We start from the raw sequence: 19,888 nt of genomic DNA on the forward strand, positions 1-19,888 counted from the left end.
CCTTTTTGTTTTACTTTTTGTTTTATTCCCCTTCCCCAAAGGGTTAGTCCGTTGCACTCTGGCATCATTATACTCTACGAGATCCAAGGGCCCTCCACCTCCTCCTCCTCCAGGTCCTATCAGAAACAAGAACAAAGGGAAAATGGAAGACTTGGGTAACATCAGGAAGAAGAATTCGGTTGAAGGGGTAGAGACTTCCCAGGGTATTCAGATTTCCAAGGAAAGTGCCTCCCAGCTTGAACAAAAGTTATTGAAATTTCAGGAAGAACNTTGGATTGATTGCGGAGGGTGACGATCCAAAGAAACCAACAGTCACTCTTAATCCGATTGTTGTCCAGATCCAGCTTTCTAGGGATGCTGAAGGGAACATATCCATACCGCTCGATCTTGAAGCACCATCTTCCGCCAAGGCGCCAGGACCAATTGAGGTTGAGTTTGGATCCCCGAAAGCACCTGTGCCATTCGAAGTTGCTGTGTTCCCTCCCAAAATAAGGGTACCCATTCCTGTAGCAATGTCAACCATAACACCATTCCATACGAAGGCCATTCCTTGGGATTACACCGCCAAGGCGAGAAGGAAAGGGAAAACCAAATCTGGAGAAGCAATTACAGCACAGGGTATGACCCGAACTGGCAGGGTTTATACTTTGGAACATTTGGTTGAATCAAGTAAGCAAGCCTCTGGATGATCCACCGAAACTCCTCCTGATGACCTCTGGAGGAAGATACAAGCAAAGGAGTACTCAGTCATCGATCAGTTGAACAAGACGCCAGCACAGATCTCCATCCTAGCTCTGCTACAAAGCTCTGATGCACATAAGAACGCCTTGATGAAGATACTAAGTGAGGCATATGTACCCAGCGATATAACTGGAGGAGAAATGGCGAACATGGTGGGGCAAGTATTGGAAAGTCACAAAATTACTTTCCACGAAGGTGAGCTGCCACCTGAAGGGTTGGGCCACAACAAGGCGCTGCACATCACTGTTGCGTAACTTGTTCCTGGAGGATGATAATATGGACTGTTGCGTCGTTTTCGAGGAGGAGGGGGAGGAAGGCCCTTCCATACAAGCCGTGAGCCAAGGAGCACGCCTCAACAATTGGTCCATCAGAACCACCAGGGCCCAGAAAGCTTTGGGGTAGCAAGGCTGAACAAAGCACCATGCATCATCTCTATTTTTCTGCTAGTTGATTTTCTTTCCGCATTTTTAATTTCGAAAATAAGAGCTCCAATGTTCAAAACAATTATGAAAGTTATCAAAATCATTTCAATTTCTTATGAATCCCGCTCTTATTATTTTCTCTATCGTTTACTTTATTTTACACAGCATTACTATCACATATCTTGATGAACCGACGATTGTGACTTGTGACGAGGCAACGCAACAAACGGATACAGACTCAGAAGAGGATGATATACCGGAAGAGGTCGTTAAAGAGGTTAAGAACTTTGAGAATAGGCCTAAATCTAACTTGGAAGAAACTGAGGTTATCAACTTGGGGGACACAGAGAATGTCAAAGAAACGCGCATCAGTGTTCATCTGTCACCATCAGAAAAGGAGGAATACACGGAATTTCTAAAAGGGTATGAAGACATATTTGCCTGGTCATATGATGATATGGTTGGTCTCAGCACATCTATTGTAGCTCACAAACTGCCAACGGATCCAGCATGTCCACCGGTAAAACAGAAGCTCAGCAAGTTCAAGCCTGAAAGCATGAGTTTGAAAATCAAGGAAGAAGTCACCAAGCAGGTCAAAGCCAAGGTCCTCAGGGTAGTCGAGTACCCAACATGGTTAACCAACATTATGCCAGTGCCGAAGAAGGACGGGAAGGTCAGAGTCTGTGTCGACTACCGAGACCTCAACCAGGCCAGTCCGAAAGACGACTTCCCTTTGCCAAACATACATATTCTGATTGACAACTGCGCCAAGCACGATCTGTAGTCATTTGTCGATTTTTTTGCTGGGTATCATCAAATATGGATGGATGAGGAAGACACTGAGAAAACGGCTTTTATCACACCATGGGGGATGTATTGTTACAAGATGATGCTGTTCGGGTTAAAGAATATCGGGGCCACCTACATGAGAGCCATGACTACTATTTTTCATGACATGATACAAAAAGAGATCGAGGTGTATGTAGACGACGCCATCATCAAATCCAAGAGAGCCACCGACCACATGGAAGATTTGAGGAAATTCTTCAACAGACTGAGGAGGTACAATCTGAAGCTGAATCCCGCCAAGTGCGCATTCGGGTTCCTGCTGGGAAGTTACTGGGGTTCATCGTGAGTCACCGAGGAATAGAGCTGGATCCATCAAAGGTTAAGTCCATTCAAGAATTGCCACCGCCAAAGAATAAGAACGAGGTCATGAGTTTCTTGAGGAGACTCAACTACATCAGTCGGTTCATAGCTCAATCCACTGTCATTTATGAGCCCATCTTTAAGATGTTGAAGAAAGATTCCACTACTAAATGGACCGATGATTATCAGAAAGCCTTCGACAGAATCAAGGAATACCTATCAACGCTGCCAGTTCTGGTTCCGCCCGAACCAGGCAGATCGTTGTTGCTCTACCTTGCAGTATTGGATGGAGCATTCGGTTGTGTTCTGGGGCCAGGGAGAAAGGAGCAAGCCATCTATTACCTCAGCAAGAAGTTCACTCCATACGAGGCACGTTACTCTCTATTAGAACGTACCTGTTGTGCTTTGACTTGGGTAGCTCAAAAGTTGAGGCATTATTTCTGTGCCTATACCACTTACCTCATATCAAGAATGGATCCGCTGAAATATATCTTTCAGAAGCCCATGCCCACTGGCAAACTAGCCAAGTGGCAAATCCTGTTGAGTGAATTCGACATCGTTTACGTGACTCAGAAGGCAGTCAAAGGACAGGCACTGGCAGATCATCTTGCCGAAAATCCCGTGGACGGAGAATACGAGCCTCTAAAGACGTATTTTCCTGATGAAGAGGTATCTTTCATAGGAGGAGATATTGCAGAATACTATGATGGTTGGAGGATGTTTTTTGACGGAGCAGCATATTTCAAAGAAGTGGGCATAGGAGCAGTCCTGGTATCAGAAACCGGCCAGCATTATCCGGTATCCGCCAAGCTCAGGTTCCCATGCACAAACAATATGGCCGAGTACGAAGCTTGCATCTTGGGGCTCAAAATGGCCATTGACATGAACGTCCAAGAGTTTCTAGTGATTGGAGATTCGGATTTGCTTATACATCAGGTCCGAGAAAAATGGGCGACCAAGAACTCCAAGATACTCCCGTATTTGCATCATGTACAAGAGTGGAGGAAAAGGTTTGTAAAGACAGAGTTCCGGCATGTTCCCAGGATCCAGAATGAGTTTGCCAACGCATTGGCCACTCTGTCATCCATGATTCAGCATCCAGATAAGAACTTCATAGACCCTATTCCAGTAAAGATTCATGATCAGCCAGCTTATTGTGCTCATGTCGAGGAAGAAGCGGACGGAAAGCCCTGGTTTCACGATATCAAGGAATTCTTGGCCGAAGGAAAATATCCAGAGCTTGCAAATACTATTCAGAAGCGCACTCTGCAAAGATTATCCAACAATTTCTTCCACAGCGTAGGAATCCTGTACCGGAGGACTCCTGATTTGGGATTCCTAAGGTGTGTTAACGCAAAGGAAGCATCCAGGTTATTAGAAGAAGTTCATGCGGGGACCTGCGGTCCACATATGAATGGTTTTGTCTTAGCAAGGAAAATACTCCGAGCTGGTTATTTTTGGATGACTATGGAAACGGACTGCATCCAGTATGTTCGAAAGTGCCACCGCTGGCAGATCCATGCAGACATGATAAAAGTGCCTCCAAATGAGCTTAATGCAACAAGCTCGCCATGGTCATTCGCCGCTTGGGAATGGATGTCATCGGACCTATCGAGACTGCCACATCAAACGGGCATAGGTTCATTCTAGTGGCCATTGATTATTTCACTAAACGGGTTGAAGCAGCGTCATATAAAGCAGTAACCAAGAAGGTTGTGGAAGATTTTGTCTGCGACCGCATCGTTTGTCGATTCTGCATCCCAGAGTCGATCATTAGTGACAACGGTTCCAACCTCAACAGTGATTTGATGAAAGCCATATGCGAAACCTTCAAGATCAAACACAAGAACTCTACGACCTACAGACCTCAGATGAATGGAGCTGTAGAAGCGGCCAATAAGAACATCAAGAAGATACTAAGGAAAATGATAGAGAAACACAAGCAGTGGCACGAAAAGCTATCATTTGCTTTATTGGGGTACCGCACCACAGTTCGCACATCAACTGGGGCGACTCCCTATATGTTGGTTTATGGTACCGAGGCAGTCATTCCCGCCGATGTAGAAATTCCCTCCCTAAGAATTATACAGGAAGCGGAACTTGAAGATGCAGAATGGGTAAAGAGTCGCTACGAGCAGTTAGCCCTTACAGACGGAAAGAGAATGAATGCAGTTTGCTATGGTCAATTGTATCAGAACAGGATGTCCAGAGCCTTCAACAAAAGAGTCAAGCCGAGACAGTTCACGCCAGGGGCAGTTAGTGTTGAAGAAGATTTTTCCACATCAAGATGAAGCCAAAGGGAAGTTCTCTCCCAACTGGCAGGGTCCATACATGGTTCATCGGGTTCTATCAAGAGGAGCCCTCATACTTGCAGAAATGGATGGAGAAATCTGGCCAAAGCCAATTAATTCAGATGCAGTCAAGCGTTATTATGTGTAATCATTATGATTTCTTTATGATGTAATTTGAACTACGCCTAAGCAAAAGAGGTCGCAATGTCTTGAACCGCGACGCAGTCGTCGGTTCATCTAAAAGAAAAATCATTTTTAATTATGTATTTACAACATATTTTTCTTTTTTACTAAATCATGGATGACTACTAGCATTGCTTTGTTTAGTGACGCTATCCCAATGAAAGCAAGAGCCGAGTAGGACAAGTGAAGTCCACGGGAAGACGAACTAACCTTTCCCCCTTTACAAAACTCACGACTTTTCTTTGGATGCAGGCACCCCAAGACATAAAATCATCAGATACGATTAAATACTCATACTTTTTCAGGAGTACAACTCTCAGAATCATCACTTACTTACAAGTGCTATCCGCACATGACATCCCCAGCAGCCACAATGACACAATCAATTATCAGCTATCATCTATCAGCTAAGAGATTTCGTTACTCTTCACCTTTATTGGCTGCATTGCATAAGGCTACCTTTCTTCCTTCTGAGACTAAGCCCTATCTCCACTTGCATTTCTCTGCATTGCATAAGGCTACCTTTCTGCCTTCCGAGACTAAGCACTATCTCCATCTGCTTTTTTTTCTTGCATTGCATAAGGCTACCTCTCTGCCTTCCGAGACTAAGCTCTGTCTCCACTTGCATTTCTCTGCATTGCATAAGGCTACCTTTCTGCCTTCCGAGACTAAGCATTGTCTCCATCTGCATTTTTTCTTGCATTGCATAAGGCTACCTTTCTGCCTTCCGAGACTAAGCTCTGTCTCCACTTGCATTTCTCTGCATTGCATAAGGCTACCTTTCTGCCTTCCGAGACTAAGCTCTGTCTCCATCTGCATTTTTTCTTGCATTGCATAAGGCTGCCTTTCTGCCTTCCGAGACTAAGCACTGTCTCCATCTGCATTTTCTTGCATTGCATAAGGCTACCTTTCTGCCTTTCAAGACTAATCATTGTCTCCACCCGCATGGCTGAAAGATCGCCAACTTTACTTAAATCCTGCATGGCTGAAATATTGCCACTTTATCTCTTGCATGGCTGAAATACCGCCACCATTATAGAGTCCTGCAATCAGCTGAAAAATTGCCATCTATGTTTACACTTTACATCGGGTGAAATATCGCCAACTTTATTTAAATCTTCACATCGGCTGAAATATCGCCAACTTTATTTAAATCTTTACATCGGCTGAAATATCGCCAACTTCATTTAAATCTTCACATCGGCTGAAATATCGCCAACTTTATTTAAATCTTTACATCGGCTGAAATATCGCCAACTTTATTTAAATCTTCACGTCGGCTGAAATATCGCTAACGTGATTTAAATCTCGCATCGTCTGAAAGATCACCATTTATATCTATACTTTACATCGGCTGAACCAAATCCTGCATTTCATGGGCTGAAAGATCTCCAAATTGTCCAAAGGCGTCATTGTTCGGAGGCACCATTTTCATAGCCCGATAACGTAGCGCCATGCCATGGCCCGAGGACCCTGCTTTTATCTTTTGCATACCCTTATTCAAAGGCATCATAGTTCGGAGGCATCATTATCATAGCCCGAGAACATCATTTCATAGCCTGCGAATCCTCTATTATACGCTTCATGGTCTGAGGACGTCATCCTACCTGTCCAAAGACAGCATTCATGGTCCAACGGGAACCTGCATCACGTTTACATTTATGCACAATATACGTTCGTATTTCTTATTTGCAGGTACACCGGCTAGCAATGGCCATCACAGCAGGAGCGATCGCGCTTCGGTTCCAATAGCCTATCAGTCCCTGACCATCCTTCCCAACCTGAATATCGCGCCCGTCTTTCGAAATCTCCATCGGCATGTTCCGCCGACGGATCCCCGAACTACATATGGCCTGATTCCTGTAAGACCAGGGATATGTAGGCAGCTCAGGAGCCAGAGCTCGGTCAAAATCTTTCAAATCATTTCTTTCGGTCAAAATTGGTCATCATATCTTTACCCGACAACTCTTTCATCCTTCTCGGGTAAAGAAGGCAGCTGTTGATACCCAATTTTTCCCTATGTATTTTTATACTCAAAATACTTTCAAAATAGCATGTGTATGCATATAAAAGCATGCCCAAGAGTTTTGGTATTTTTCCCTTATTTTTTAAAGATTTTAAAATCAATTTATTGTCTATTTTAATAGTACAAAATTCAATAATTATTCCCAGACTAGCATTTTTGGTGAATAATTTATTTTCATTCTCATATTTACACCAAGATATAATTAAGATAATTTTTTGCATATTTTTACACATTTGTTTGGTATTTTTTAAGCCAAATTGCATATAATTGCAATTATAGCATATTTTACAATTAACAACATTTTACAATTATAAAATCATTTTTAGTATTTTTAGATTAATATTTATACGTTATTAATTATGTTCAGTACCTTTAGTTTGTTGTAAAATCTTTTTAACCATTTTATAAAATAATAAAAAAGGGGAAAATTGGCTATTTAATAAACATCCCTTTATTATTTCAATTTTAGCCAATTTGGCCACACCTCTATCAGATTTAATTGACCCAATACCCAATTAAACTCACCCCAGCCCAATCCCTAATATAACCCGGCCCAACCCCGATTTAATCTGAGCCGTTGATCAAGTAAGATCAACGGCCCAGATCTATTTTCCTTAATTAAATCTAACTACCCCCCCCCCTCGACCCCTAAGTCTTCAAGACATTCTCTCTCTCTACTTCGTCTTTTCCTCTCCCCCTTCTCTCTAGAACCTTCTGGTTCTTCTTCTCCGATGACCTCCACCATCTCTCCGGCCACCTCCAGCCTCACCTCTTTCGACCACCAGCCGCCATGAAACCCTATCTCGCCGATTCCCTCTATCCTTGAGACCCCCGAAGCCTCCGCCATACAAGTCAGTCACTGAAGCTTCGCCTGGTTTGTTTCCAGCCTTTCTCCGGCGAGTTTTGACTCGATGGTGTTCTAATCACCATAGTTTCTGAGTTTCACGGCCAGGTTACCTCTACTTCCTCGGTTTCTTAGGAAACCCTAACCTCGACCCAAGTCTCTTAAAAACCCATCTGTATTTTAACGATTTGTGACCCATTCCTTCATGTTTTAAACCTTTCTTTACTCGGTCTTTACAAATAATCAAGTTTTAAGCATCTTTGTCTCCTATTTGAAACTAGGGTTTCTTGACCCTGTTTTCAGAAAGGTTTCCTATAATTTTTAACGTCTCTACTGTGTTTAAGCTATTATCTCTTTATGTTATTTTAACGAGTATTGATGAAGCCCTAGGTATTTTGGGTTGTTTCTTTGCTACTTGACTATGCATCTATGTGTTCTCTGCAACTCCTACGTTGATTCATTGTTCCGACCTTTAATTCCTGCTACTCTATGAGTACTTCTCCCTGTTAACCGCATGACTGCTATTTAAATGCTTGATGATTCCTACGGTTTGTTACTTGTTACTTGTATTGATCCTTTTGTGTATTAACTATGGTACTTGCCTTAGAACTCTTTACTAATTTTGTGTATTTTCCTTTAACTATAATGCTTGCCTTAGAACCCTTTACTGATTCTGTGTATTTTCCTTTAATTGTGCTACTTGCCTTAGAACTCTCTCTTTACTGATTTTGTGTATTTTCCTTTAACTGTGCTACTTGCCTTAACACTCTTAATGATTTTTAGAATAATACTCTGCCTTATTTTATATGCAAGCATGTCACCAATTGATTCTTATTTTCCTTAATTCATATGTTCTGTACCTGGTCCTAATAACATGCCTTATTCTTCACTACTCTCTGTATGATTGAAATTAGTCTTTCAATTAGTTCTTTTTCCTTATTTGTCACTATGGTAGCCGTTTGAACTAGGACTCCCCAATTGAAGGGGAGTACTTACATTGATTGGGATTCTAATTGTATTTACTTCTATAATTATACTACACTTTACTTCTTACCTTATTTTTTCTACTCGTTTCCAGAACTATAAATACTCTACTCTTTCATTAGCAAAACAGACACACATCACTGAATACTCTCAATTCTACATTCTCTTGTGCTCTTTCTCTCTTGCTCTTTTGCTCTATTGTTGTTCTCTGCTCTTGCCTATTATTAGCCAGCTGTAAGCCAAGGCTAATATTGCGTTATCACTTTGTCTTTGCATCCTGCTCTTTATCTCTTACTGGTGTGTCCTAATTAATCTTCAAGTCTCCAATCAATGTGTTTATTCTTGTTTCAGTTCATTATCTTCTTGATTTTCTTCTATTTACGCTTCTACTGCTCAACATGCTATTGATTCTTTTATTTTAGTATTTTACCATGTCTTCTGATTTATATTCAAAGCCTGTAATATGACATTGTCTATCCCTAACTTCTACTTACTATGCCTATATCCTATTGTTGTACATTATTATGCCTAAACTTTACCACTTCCTAATTCCCTTGATCCCTGGCACTTTATATGTCCTGCTTGATTTACATGCTCTAACTAACGTTTATCTTAACTGTAATAATTGTTTCCCCCTGTTGTTGTCTAAGTATTATGTTTAAGTTTGACCATTTCTTGGTCCCCTGAATCTTCTGATTCTGTGTAGTCATGCTTCAGTAAATCTCTGTATCTCCTCTAGCATTAGGTGATCTATCTGTTCCCTTTCCCCATGATCCTTGTATGCAATCCTATACTGTTGAACTGGTGCTTCTTTCTTTAAAACAATTCCCTTGTTTTTGAAAACTCTTTTAAACTACTTCTTCCTACACTTCACACTACTCTTAGAGAATAGGTTCTGCCCCCTTCGTGTGAGGATTGCTTTGGGTACCTCTGAGTACTCACTGAACTTTGACACACAAGGCTAGTAGTCCCACACTGCACCTGTCCGGCATTCTTCTAAGTGTTTAGGTGCTAGTATTGGCCAGGGACCCAATGGGGCCCTAGGGAGCTTTGCCGCACCTAGACCATGGCAAAGGCTGTGAAACTCGAAGGAAGTGAGGTTGGAAGACTGGGCCTGATTGAAGGCTCCCTATAGAATAACTTCTTTTTTTTTATTTATTACTGTAATTCATATACTATTGGTTTGTAATAATTTGTAAATGAACGATTGGGGCTGAATAGTGAACATGGGGGAGGGGAATGCATGTTTATTTTAAGTAATGGGTAGAAAACTTGTTTATAGGTTTTATTTACCTATTTGCGCAATAGATAACCTGCTTAGGGCATGCATTTTCATGTGTTAGAAATCATGTTTTAGGTCATGCACTCTCAGTATGTTATTGTACTCACTTCGTAATTTTAATCAATTAACAACAAGCCAAATAAACTGTCATTACCGTATCGGCATGTTAGAAATCATGTTTTAGGTACTCCTATGTGCATTAGATATCCTGCACTTTGGACTTTTTATTCGTTCGAATTACAGTGGTTAATTAACATGTTAGTCTAATAACTTTATGGCTAAGTGTTTGAAACGTTTCTGCAAATGCATTATCATGCCTACCTTAGAAAAATCAGAATCAAATATGCATGTCCATTCCTTAAAATAATTAGACAATGTATACGACGCCTAGGCAAACTTTAGGCCCAATAAGAATTGATTAATCGTGTTTAGGACCAACCAACTTCTTTTAATTTCGAACTCTACCGCTCCCATTCTTGCTTTGATTCTCTGAAGTTCACTCTATTTTTTTTTTAAAAAAAAAACTCTGCTCCATCAGGAAACGATTTTGAAATGGTGCACCTATTTACTCTTACTGAGTTTCTGATTTTTATGTTCTCAAATCACTAGGTTACCAACCTCTGCCCAGAATCGTGCTATTTTACTTGTCTTGTATCTCATAAAATTACTGTTGCTACCTCATTTTTTAAAACCATGCTTTAACTGCTGTTACCTATTCCTTTGTAAAAAAACTTCTATCTTTGAGACCTTGAATGTGTTTAAGACGTGCTAATTATGCGTTCATTTGTGGAGGGATCTGTGAGCCTTTATTTGATTTTGTATGTTCCCTTATGTGCAGTCCTATTTATTATGTATGTCGCTTAGCATTTTGCCTTTAAACTTAAGGGTTCAGCCTAGTCCCTACCACATAGGAATAGTGGTCCTAAATACCCTCCAGGACTTATAGAACGGGACGGGTAATAGCACGCGGTAAGTATTCGTGACCAACACATGCGTTTAGTAACCTTTACGGGGTGGGAAGGGTAGAATATGGAGATGATGACCGATGCGCTAATATCTCATGTAGACCCTATTCTAAGGAGCAATTACTGAGTATTGCATTAATGATCCATATTAATCATGAACCTAGGACCCCTCTCCCTTTGTTTGTTTTCGTCTCTTCTTGTAAAACCATTCAAACCTTTTCGTAAATCTCTGTCTTCCCTACTTACCTTCAAAGTCTTTTTAGCTTATTTGCAATGTTGTATATGTGAATCTTTGATTGTTTATTTGATTAGATGAAGTCACAATATAGCATGGCCGGGAACCACACTAGTGGATCTTGAGGGGTGCCTAACACCTTCCCCTCGAGATCATTTCTAGCCCTTACCCAAACTCTGGTTTTCCAACTCAAAACCCCTTAGTGTCCTAATGCACTTAATCATTAGGTGGCAACTCTTCAATTCCAAAAAACCCAAATCCCAAAAGGGAATAGAGTTGTCCTCCCAAATGTCGTAAACCCGATTTCGCGAGAAAAATGGGGCGTCGACAGTGATTAGAAACTGAACCTCCATCGGGAGAGGTCAAGACTTGTGGTATTCCTATGTTAATTATGGGATTCTATGTATCAGTGCCAGGAAGGTAAAGGTAACGGATTGAGATTTGCAGGAAGTTCTTCGGAGTAAAGTATTTTGGAATGTGGTACTTTTGGGAATGTTTAAGAAAGTATTCAACGACTTATGAGTCTGAGACGTTGTGGCTTTATGCTTGGTTCCATGTGGTAAGTCTGAGTTGAGGAATTGTGGTGCTACAGCAAAAAGGAAATATCAAGTTGAAGATGAATCAGAAGGAGATTTAGATAGATGGGGTAGCTTGGTAGCAGACCGAACCGGTATAGTAAGGATATGATTTGTTCCTTGTGTGTGTTCGAGGTAATGAGTTCTTACAGGTATTTTGCGGCAATGGTCGTAGGTTTTGACGGCTTGCTTAGCTTGGTCGAGTAGAGGGACTCAGTCATGACAGGTCCGATTTGTGTAAGGGGAACTCGGAGAGTTCTTGATAGTTTTTACCGCAGTTTGGAGATGTATATTTTCTATGGGCATGTAGAGCATGGGCTGTATAGTGATTTTCGTCTACAGTGGGACCAATGGAGAGTTCTTGACTAGTTAAGTACGTAGATGTTTGTGGCTCGGAAGGGAGATGAAGTTCTCATGTTATCCAAGGATGGTATGGTATATGCGGTATGTTGTGGAGGATCGAGGTTTGCGTGTGTAAGGTTATGGTTCAGTTCTGAATGGAAGTCATAAAAATTCTTAGGCAGTACGGGCAGTTTTAGGTGATTAGAGAAATGAGCTTCAAACGATTAGGGTGAATGATCTTCAGATGATTAAGGAAATGGTATTGCTAATCATAGTGATTTGAGGAGAGTATATGTTTCAGAAAAGGCAATATGTTTAAGTTGAAAGTACTTCGGTAGTACTGTGGTGCTTTCTTGTTAGATCGACTGCTGATATTCGAGTTTGCTTGATGGCCCAAGGGGATTTTAGAATATTTTTCGTGGAATGATTAGGTACTTGAGGTGTGATATGTATTCGGACGGCGGAATTTGGGATCAGGTATGGTGATTTGTGTGCTATATGGAGTTGGAGACTGGGAGTTCTCATGTTCAGGCTATATTGTGGTTGTGAGTCGCGTGTATCGGCTGTCTAGTGACTATCGGGGTCTGGAGACCCGAGCGGATCCTTTATGCTTGGTATGTTGGATTTGGAAGTGATATTGGGTTCAGACTGGTTGTCTTCGTGTTGTGTCATTCTGGACTATTGCGCCAAGGCGGCGCTGTTGGCCATGCCGGGAATGCCATGGATTGAGTGGCGAGGTGCGACAGATTATGTCTTAGTAGGGTGGTTTTATATTTCCAAGACCCAGCAGACGGATGTCAGTGCAGAGGCTTCTACCATTGATTCAATTCCGGTGGTGAGGGACTTTTTGGGTGTGTTTCTTGTGGCCGGGCATGTCGCCGGGCAAGGTTGTTGATTTCGGTATTGATTTGGTGCCTTGCACCGTATCGTATGGCGCCGGCAGAGTTATAGAGGTGGAAGGAGCAGCTTTAGGTTTCCTTGATAAGGAGTTCGTTAGCAGGCCAATGTGGGTGAGTATTCTATCTTGAGTCGGCTTGGTTGGCTCCGAATTGTATTGTTGAGGGATGTGTCGATTCGACTGTTATTGAGCTTATTAATAACCTGCTGAGATCAAGAGTTACCTTTCTGTGTTGCGAGGTGTTGTGATTTGTTGGTTATGGGCACATATGGTGCGGTTCATTTGGGGTCTCATAGTAGAAGTCGAGCTGGAAAAGTAATTGGGTGTTGCTCGGTGAATGGCGTATCGGTCATGTCCTATCGGGTTTGCGTGGTATATGCTATTTGTTTTCACCTTGGGTGTAATGACTTGCCTTGGTTCCAGACATTAAATTGTGCGTGGCTGTCAATTTTAAGCATAGTGACTTGAGGTATTTCATGTGGAGTAGTGTTTGGATAGGATCGCGCATTGGCAGCGAAGCTATGTGGAGATATGACCTTGCGGGTTAGATTCGTGTGTTCTATTTCTATGATGTGAGACGGGTTCTCAGCCTTGTGTTGTTGTGGTACGGGTGAGCTTGAGGTACACCTCTTTCATTTGAGTCATTTTCATGATTTGAGTATGTTCAGACCGTTGCTTATTGGTGCGCGTATTATGCAAGTTGTGGCTTAGGCCTGTATTGATGTGTCAGGTCACCAGGGCAGTGTGTTGGATTCGAGGTGATCGTTGGGATCATTAATGAAAATGAACGGATTTGATTTCAGCTTGTTGAAAGGATAATATCGAGGTTCGGCTCGAGAATTTGTTGTGGTATTAGCCAAAAGGGAAGTGGCTTCATGAATGGTTGATCTGAGAAATGGTGATGGCTTCCTGCGTGTTTTAGTTATCAGTTGCAGTACATGTAAAAGTGTTGGAACGAAACTTTAGTTGATAAGTGGTTTTCTACCGGTATTCGGGCATTGTGTGCAGCTGTTGTGACCAGAAGTTATCGCTACGAGTGTTTGAGTTATGTGGTATATCAGGTAATTGCACCTGAGGTTGCAGGTAAGGGTTATTACAGCTGGTTCAGGCTTATTCTGAATATAGATGCGAGGTTCTGATCTTGTGTATGATTTTGGAAAAGGAAATGTGGTTCTAAGGTTTATGGGCTAGATTGGGTTTTGAAATTTCAGTTTCAATGTGTTATCGGACCTATATGAGATAGGGTGACGCGGGATCACCCCCGGGTATATGCATGGTAAGGTTATTCAGTGATTGGTTGGCTTTTGGAACGACTATAGGCACGTTCGAGGACGAACGTTTGTTTATGTTGGGGAGGATGTGACGACCCGGCCAGTCGTCTCATGAGTTACCGCTCCGTTTTCCCCCATTTCTGCTTCTTTATGCTTCGTTATCCGTGTTTTATGTGATCAAGTTGATTAGTTTGCGTTCGGAGTGGTTTTGGTAAGAAATGAGACACTTAGTCTCTTTTAAGAAGGTTAAGTTGGAAAAGTCAACCGGATGTTGACTTCTGTGTTAGAGGGCTCGGATGTGAGTTTCGATGGTTCGGGTAGCTTCGGGAGGTGATTTATGGCTCAGGAGCGTGATCGAAATTGGTTTTGGAGGTCCGGTGTAGAATTAGGCTTAAATTGGCGAAGTTAGTATTTTAGCAAATTCCGGTTGTTAGGTGAGAATTTGATCCGAGGGTCGGAATGAAATTTCGAGAGTTGATGTAGCTTCGTTATGTCATTTGGGATGTGTGTGCAAAATTTCAGGTCATTCGGATTTGGTTTGGTTGGGTTTTTGATCAAAAGCGTGTTTTGGAAGTTTTTAGAAAACTTAGGCTTGAATTCGATGTGAATTGATGATTTTGGTGTTATTTGAGGTGTTTTGATGATTGGAACAAGTTTGAATGAGGTTTTAGGATGTGTTGGTGCTTTTGGTTGAGGTCCCGGGGGCCTCGGGGTGGTTTCGGATGGCTAACCGGAAGAATTTGGACTTTTGAAATTTCATAAAATCTGCTGCTTCTGGTGTTTTCGCACCCGCGGCTTGGGGACCGATGGTGCGGTTCCGCACGTGCGAGGGAGGAGACCGCATATGCGAGAGTTAGTTTGATGGGCAGTTTCCGCAGAAGCGGTCAAGGAGGCCGCATCTGCGAAGCCGCAAATGCGGAAGGGTTGTCGCAGAAGCGATTCCTGGATTTTTTTTCAGTGAGTTCCGCAGAAGCGGACTTGTGACCGCAAATGCGGTACCGCAGAAGCGGTGGAGGGGTCGCAGATGCGAAAACCCCTGGGCAGACTGTATATAAATCCTTTCTTCGCGATTTTCGAAGGGTTTAACCATTTTAACTTCGGATTGAGAGCTTTTGGTCGATTTTGAAGGGAGATTTCAAGAGAACTTCGATAAGGTAAGGATTTTAGATCTAAAACACACTTCTATGATAATATTTCATGGATTGGGACTGAAATTTAAGGAATTTAAGGACTAAAAAATGGAGGTTTAGGGCTTGAGTTTAAGAGGGCTTAAATTGAGGATTTGAGGGGTCAATTGGACTCCAATTCTCGTGTTTTTGATATGTATGAACTGGTGGAGTGGTAAGGAACCCGTTGATGTAAAAATATCTGAGTTTCGAGAAGTAGGCCCGGGACTCGGGTTTTGGTAATTTCGGGATTTGTGCCCGTTATTGATTGTTTCCGCTTGGGATTTGTTCCCTTTGCATATTGTGACGTATTCGTTCTGATTTTGAATAAATTCGACGTGCGTGGAGGCCGATTCGAGGGGCAAGGGCGTCGCGAGCTAGAGATTTAGCCAGTTCGAGGTGAGTAATGATTGTGAATGATATTCTGAGGGTTTGAAACCCCGGATTGCACATCGTTGTGATATATTGAGGTGACTTGCACGCCGGATAGCGAGCGTGGGGTAGAGCACCGTTGGGGATTGTGACTTGGTCCGTCCCGATTGATGATTTTACCGTGTATTTGGCTGAACTTACTTGTTATCATCATGATTTGGGCTGATTGACATATTTGGGCTTCGTGCCAACTATTTGAACCCTTCGGGGATTATTATCACTGTTTCCTCACTGTTTTGACTTATTACTTGAACTCAGTCATGTTGTTTTCCACTATTTTACAACTCAGCCATTTTTACTCAGTTTTGAGACTTAAACGATATTTCTAAATGATGTTTTGGGCTGAGAACTACTAATTTACAAATGCCCGAGGGGCTTGTGATGATTTTATCTGACTGAGTGAGGTCGAGGGCCTGTGTTGTGAGGATACTATGGGATCGAGTTGCGCGCCGCAGCAGTGTTATACTGGTACCGATATGAGGCCGAGGGCCTGGATTCGATGCCACGAGATGGCTTGATATTTGCGCTTGGGCCGTAAGGGGCCCCTCCCGGAGTCTGCACACCCCCAGTGAGCGTCGTCGACGAAATATATGGATCAGGCCGCACGCCGCAGCGATATATGTATCGGGCTGCACGCCGCAGCGGTTACTATATGATACTGATCTATGTGTTTACTTTGCTTCATTTGCCTACCATTATCTGTTGTCTGTGTTACTTCACGTGGTATCTACCCGATTGTCTGCCATTATCTGTTGAGAGAGTGTTGTGCCGAGGGGCGAATTTTTGTGCTTATCTGCACTATTTGTTTTGCATTCATTTGCATAACTGTTAAAAAAAGCCATTTCCAAAAGAGTCTTAAACTGAGCTAAGGCATTTTTTCTAAGATTTTACAGCTTCATTGTTTTTCTCAAAAGGTTTTACACTGCTTTGTACAGCATGATGGTTTGCCTTACGTGATTTCTTACTGCTCAGTTATTATTTACTTTTATTACTCACTGAGTTGGAGTACTCACTTTACTCCCTACACCTCGCGTGCAGATGCAGGTATTTATACACCCGGTAGCGGGTTTTGAGCTGATCAGAGGCAGAGTTATCGGAGTTTAGCGAGGTGACTGCCGGCGTTCGCAGCACCGCTTTTCTCCCTTTTGTTCTTTAGACCTGTTATGTATATTTCAGACCTCGTAGTTGTATTCATACTCTAATAGATGCTCGTGACTTGTGACACCCCGATTTGGGCTGTGTTTGGGTTGTATTCCGCACTTAATAAAGAAATCTCTGTTTAGACTGCGGTTATTTAATTATGTTAAGACTGTGAATCAATATTTAACTATTCTGAAAAGGCGAAATGGGTTGGTTGGCTGGCCTTGTCTTCACGAGAGGCGCCATCACGACCAGATCGGGGTTTGGGTCGTGACAAAAATACTTGAAAATTAAACATAATATGCAGAGACTAGAAAAAATTTGAAAAACTTATAAAAACAAATTACACAACGATTACAATATTACAACATAAAACTAATAACAGAGTAACAAAATTACCAGAAATAAGATGAACTAATAAACACAGAAAAATCATAAAAGTTAAAATACAACAAATATTTAAACCCTAACGATACGGAAATCAAAATTAAACCTAAACAACCAACAATAATAACGAAAATTCAAACACATTATCGTAAAAAACAAAACTCACCCATAATTTTAAATAAAATTGGACCTAACCCAAACAAGATTCGAAGAAAAGTGCTCTCTCAGGAAAGCGAAATCCGTTCACTTCTGTAAAAACAAAGAGAAAGGCGATAAAAAGTAACTAAACAGTATGTTAAAAAGGTCAAGGGCAATTATGTTATTTACTAAAAATTTTTAAGTTAAAATGGCTAGAAATCGATTACATTTAATTCGGTGGCTATTTTTCGATAGCCAACCGTAAAACTGGCTACGCCGTACAATTTTAACGGCAAATTCTGCACAAAACTTACTGAAAAGCCAATGTCTGCAGCCCATATTTATTGGTCTGTGACATATATAGTTGGACACTTGGAACAATTTGCCTGATTATTGCAATATCATAAGTGTGCACTTCCCTATAACAATAGCAGGCAAAGAAACCAATAAAGAAAAAGAAATCTCCTGCTTTTTCAAAATAAACCACAACAGTATAATTGTCTACTATTAGAAAAAGTGAAATGAAAGATATTATCTAAAGTATAACTATAACTGTAGATTAATGTGTACGAAAAGTAACTACATACGAGATTTTCTCTAAGCGAACTCAAACCTAGAAAACTACTACTCCTTTTATGTGTTATTGCTCTTTCATACATGTACACATACATACTATGTTTTGTATGTAGAACGGAATTGTCAAGAAGACCTCAAAACATAAGTTGGTTAAGTTACCTCTTATTTTCTTTCTCAAATTTTTTTTGGGTTGGAAAATGACTAAATGGGTGGATTAAGGTGGATAAGGCCTTTTTAACATTTCCAGAACTTGGTGGGTCACCTATAAGGTTTGAAAAATAATCTTTTTTCTTATTTTTCTGTCAATTTCTCTCTCATCTCTCTACACTCTCTACTCTCTCTTCTCTCTCTCACCCAACCTCCTCGACCATGGTGGTTTCCGGCGGGAAGGGACAAGAATCAAGTTTCTATTTTAGGTGGAATCGTCTCTATAGACCCGACAAGCTCTGTATTGTTGCTTAGAATGTGTCAATTTTGGTAAATCCTAAATTTCTTTTCTGTTTCTTACATTTGTGATTTCGGGTTTTGTAGAGTGATTCGTTCATGTGCATGTTCAAGATTGATTGGGTTGTGTATAACCATATATTATATGGCGTGTGTGGTTATATTTGCTTCTTTACCTCTGTGCTTTGTATTTTAGAATGTCGTCAGATTGGCGACCTAATGTTTATTGATAAACCTGTGGTTGATTGTCTTGTGGTCATAAATGTTTGCTGGAACTGGGGCTTATTTTTCTTATTCTGATAATAAATTTCAAATTATTAAATGTGACATTGTATATTTGCATGTAGTTAATGTGAGGAAGAAATCAATTGCTAAGAAGCAAAGCATATTCCTTCGGCAAAGAAGGCAATTGCATAGCCTTCAAAGCCTCCAAACTGGAAAGGAAATGTAGAAACACAAGAAGCATCGCCAAGTAAAGAAAATGCCGAACCTTCAAAAACTGCTACCAGGAAACGAAATTTAGATACATCGAAAGCTTCCCCTAGTAAAGGAAATTCTGAGATTTCTAAGCGTGATACAAGGAAAAGAACAAAGAGCCATCGAAGTCTATCGGTAAAAAAAGAACAAGATCAAGGTCTAGATTAGATGACAAGGGCATACCTGTTAGTAAAAAATCCATTGCAAGGAGCTTAGCATTAGAGGGTATTGATGAGGAGGAGGAAGAAGACTTGGACATAAATTCAGCATAAACTTAGATGGAAGAACAGGTTTCCGAAGAAACAATTATCGAAGAAGAAAAGGACAGTGATGATGAAGCTTTAGGTGGAGAGGATGATAAAAATGGTGATGATGCTGCTCAGGAGGTTGATAAAAATGCTGAAGAAGATGTAGTTGAAGAAGAAGATGATGAACAACTTGAAGATGAGTTGGAAAGTGAAACATATGCAGCAATTAAAGGTGACCAGGATTCTCTGTCAATTCCTATGTTTGTAAGGGCGATCGATGTATCTAAATACAAATTCGGGACTTTTCTAAGAAAACATAGACATTTTTCGGCCAAGATTAGTATGAGGTCTAGGATCAGTTTATTCCATGAGTTCAAGGATAAACTTAGAACATTTAAATTGATAGAAAAGTTTAATAGTAGTTGTTTTGGACAATTTACAAAACTTTCAGAGCATTGGACACAGTTCAATGGATAGCTTGTCCATTCCCTGTTGATTCGCCCAATTTATTGCGCGAAGAAGCGCGAGTTATGGTTTTTAGTTGGAGACAAGCCTTTTCACTTTGGATTGAAGAAGTTTGTTATGATGACTGGATTGAACTGTGGTGCCAAACCCAATAAAGAAAAAATGAAGAAAGTGATGGATGATGGCGAAGCATTCTGCAACAAAGTT

Source organism: Nicotiana attenuata, chromosome 10 (genome assembly GCF_001879085.1).
Source record: "Nicotiana attenuata strain UT chromosome 10, NIATTr2, whole genome shotgun sequence".
NCBI lineage: Eukaryota > Viridiplantae > Streptophyta > Magnoliopsida > Solanales > Solanaceae > Nicotiana > Nicotiana attenuata.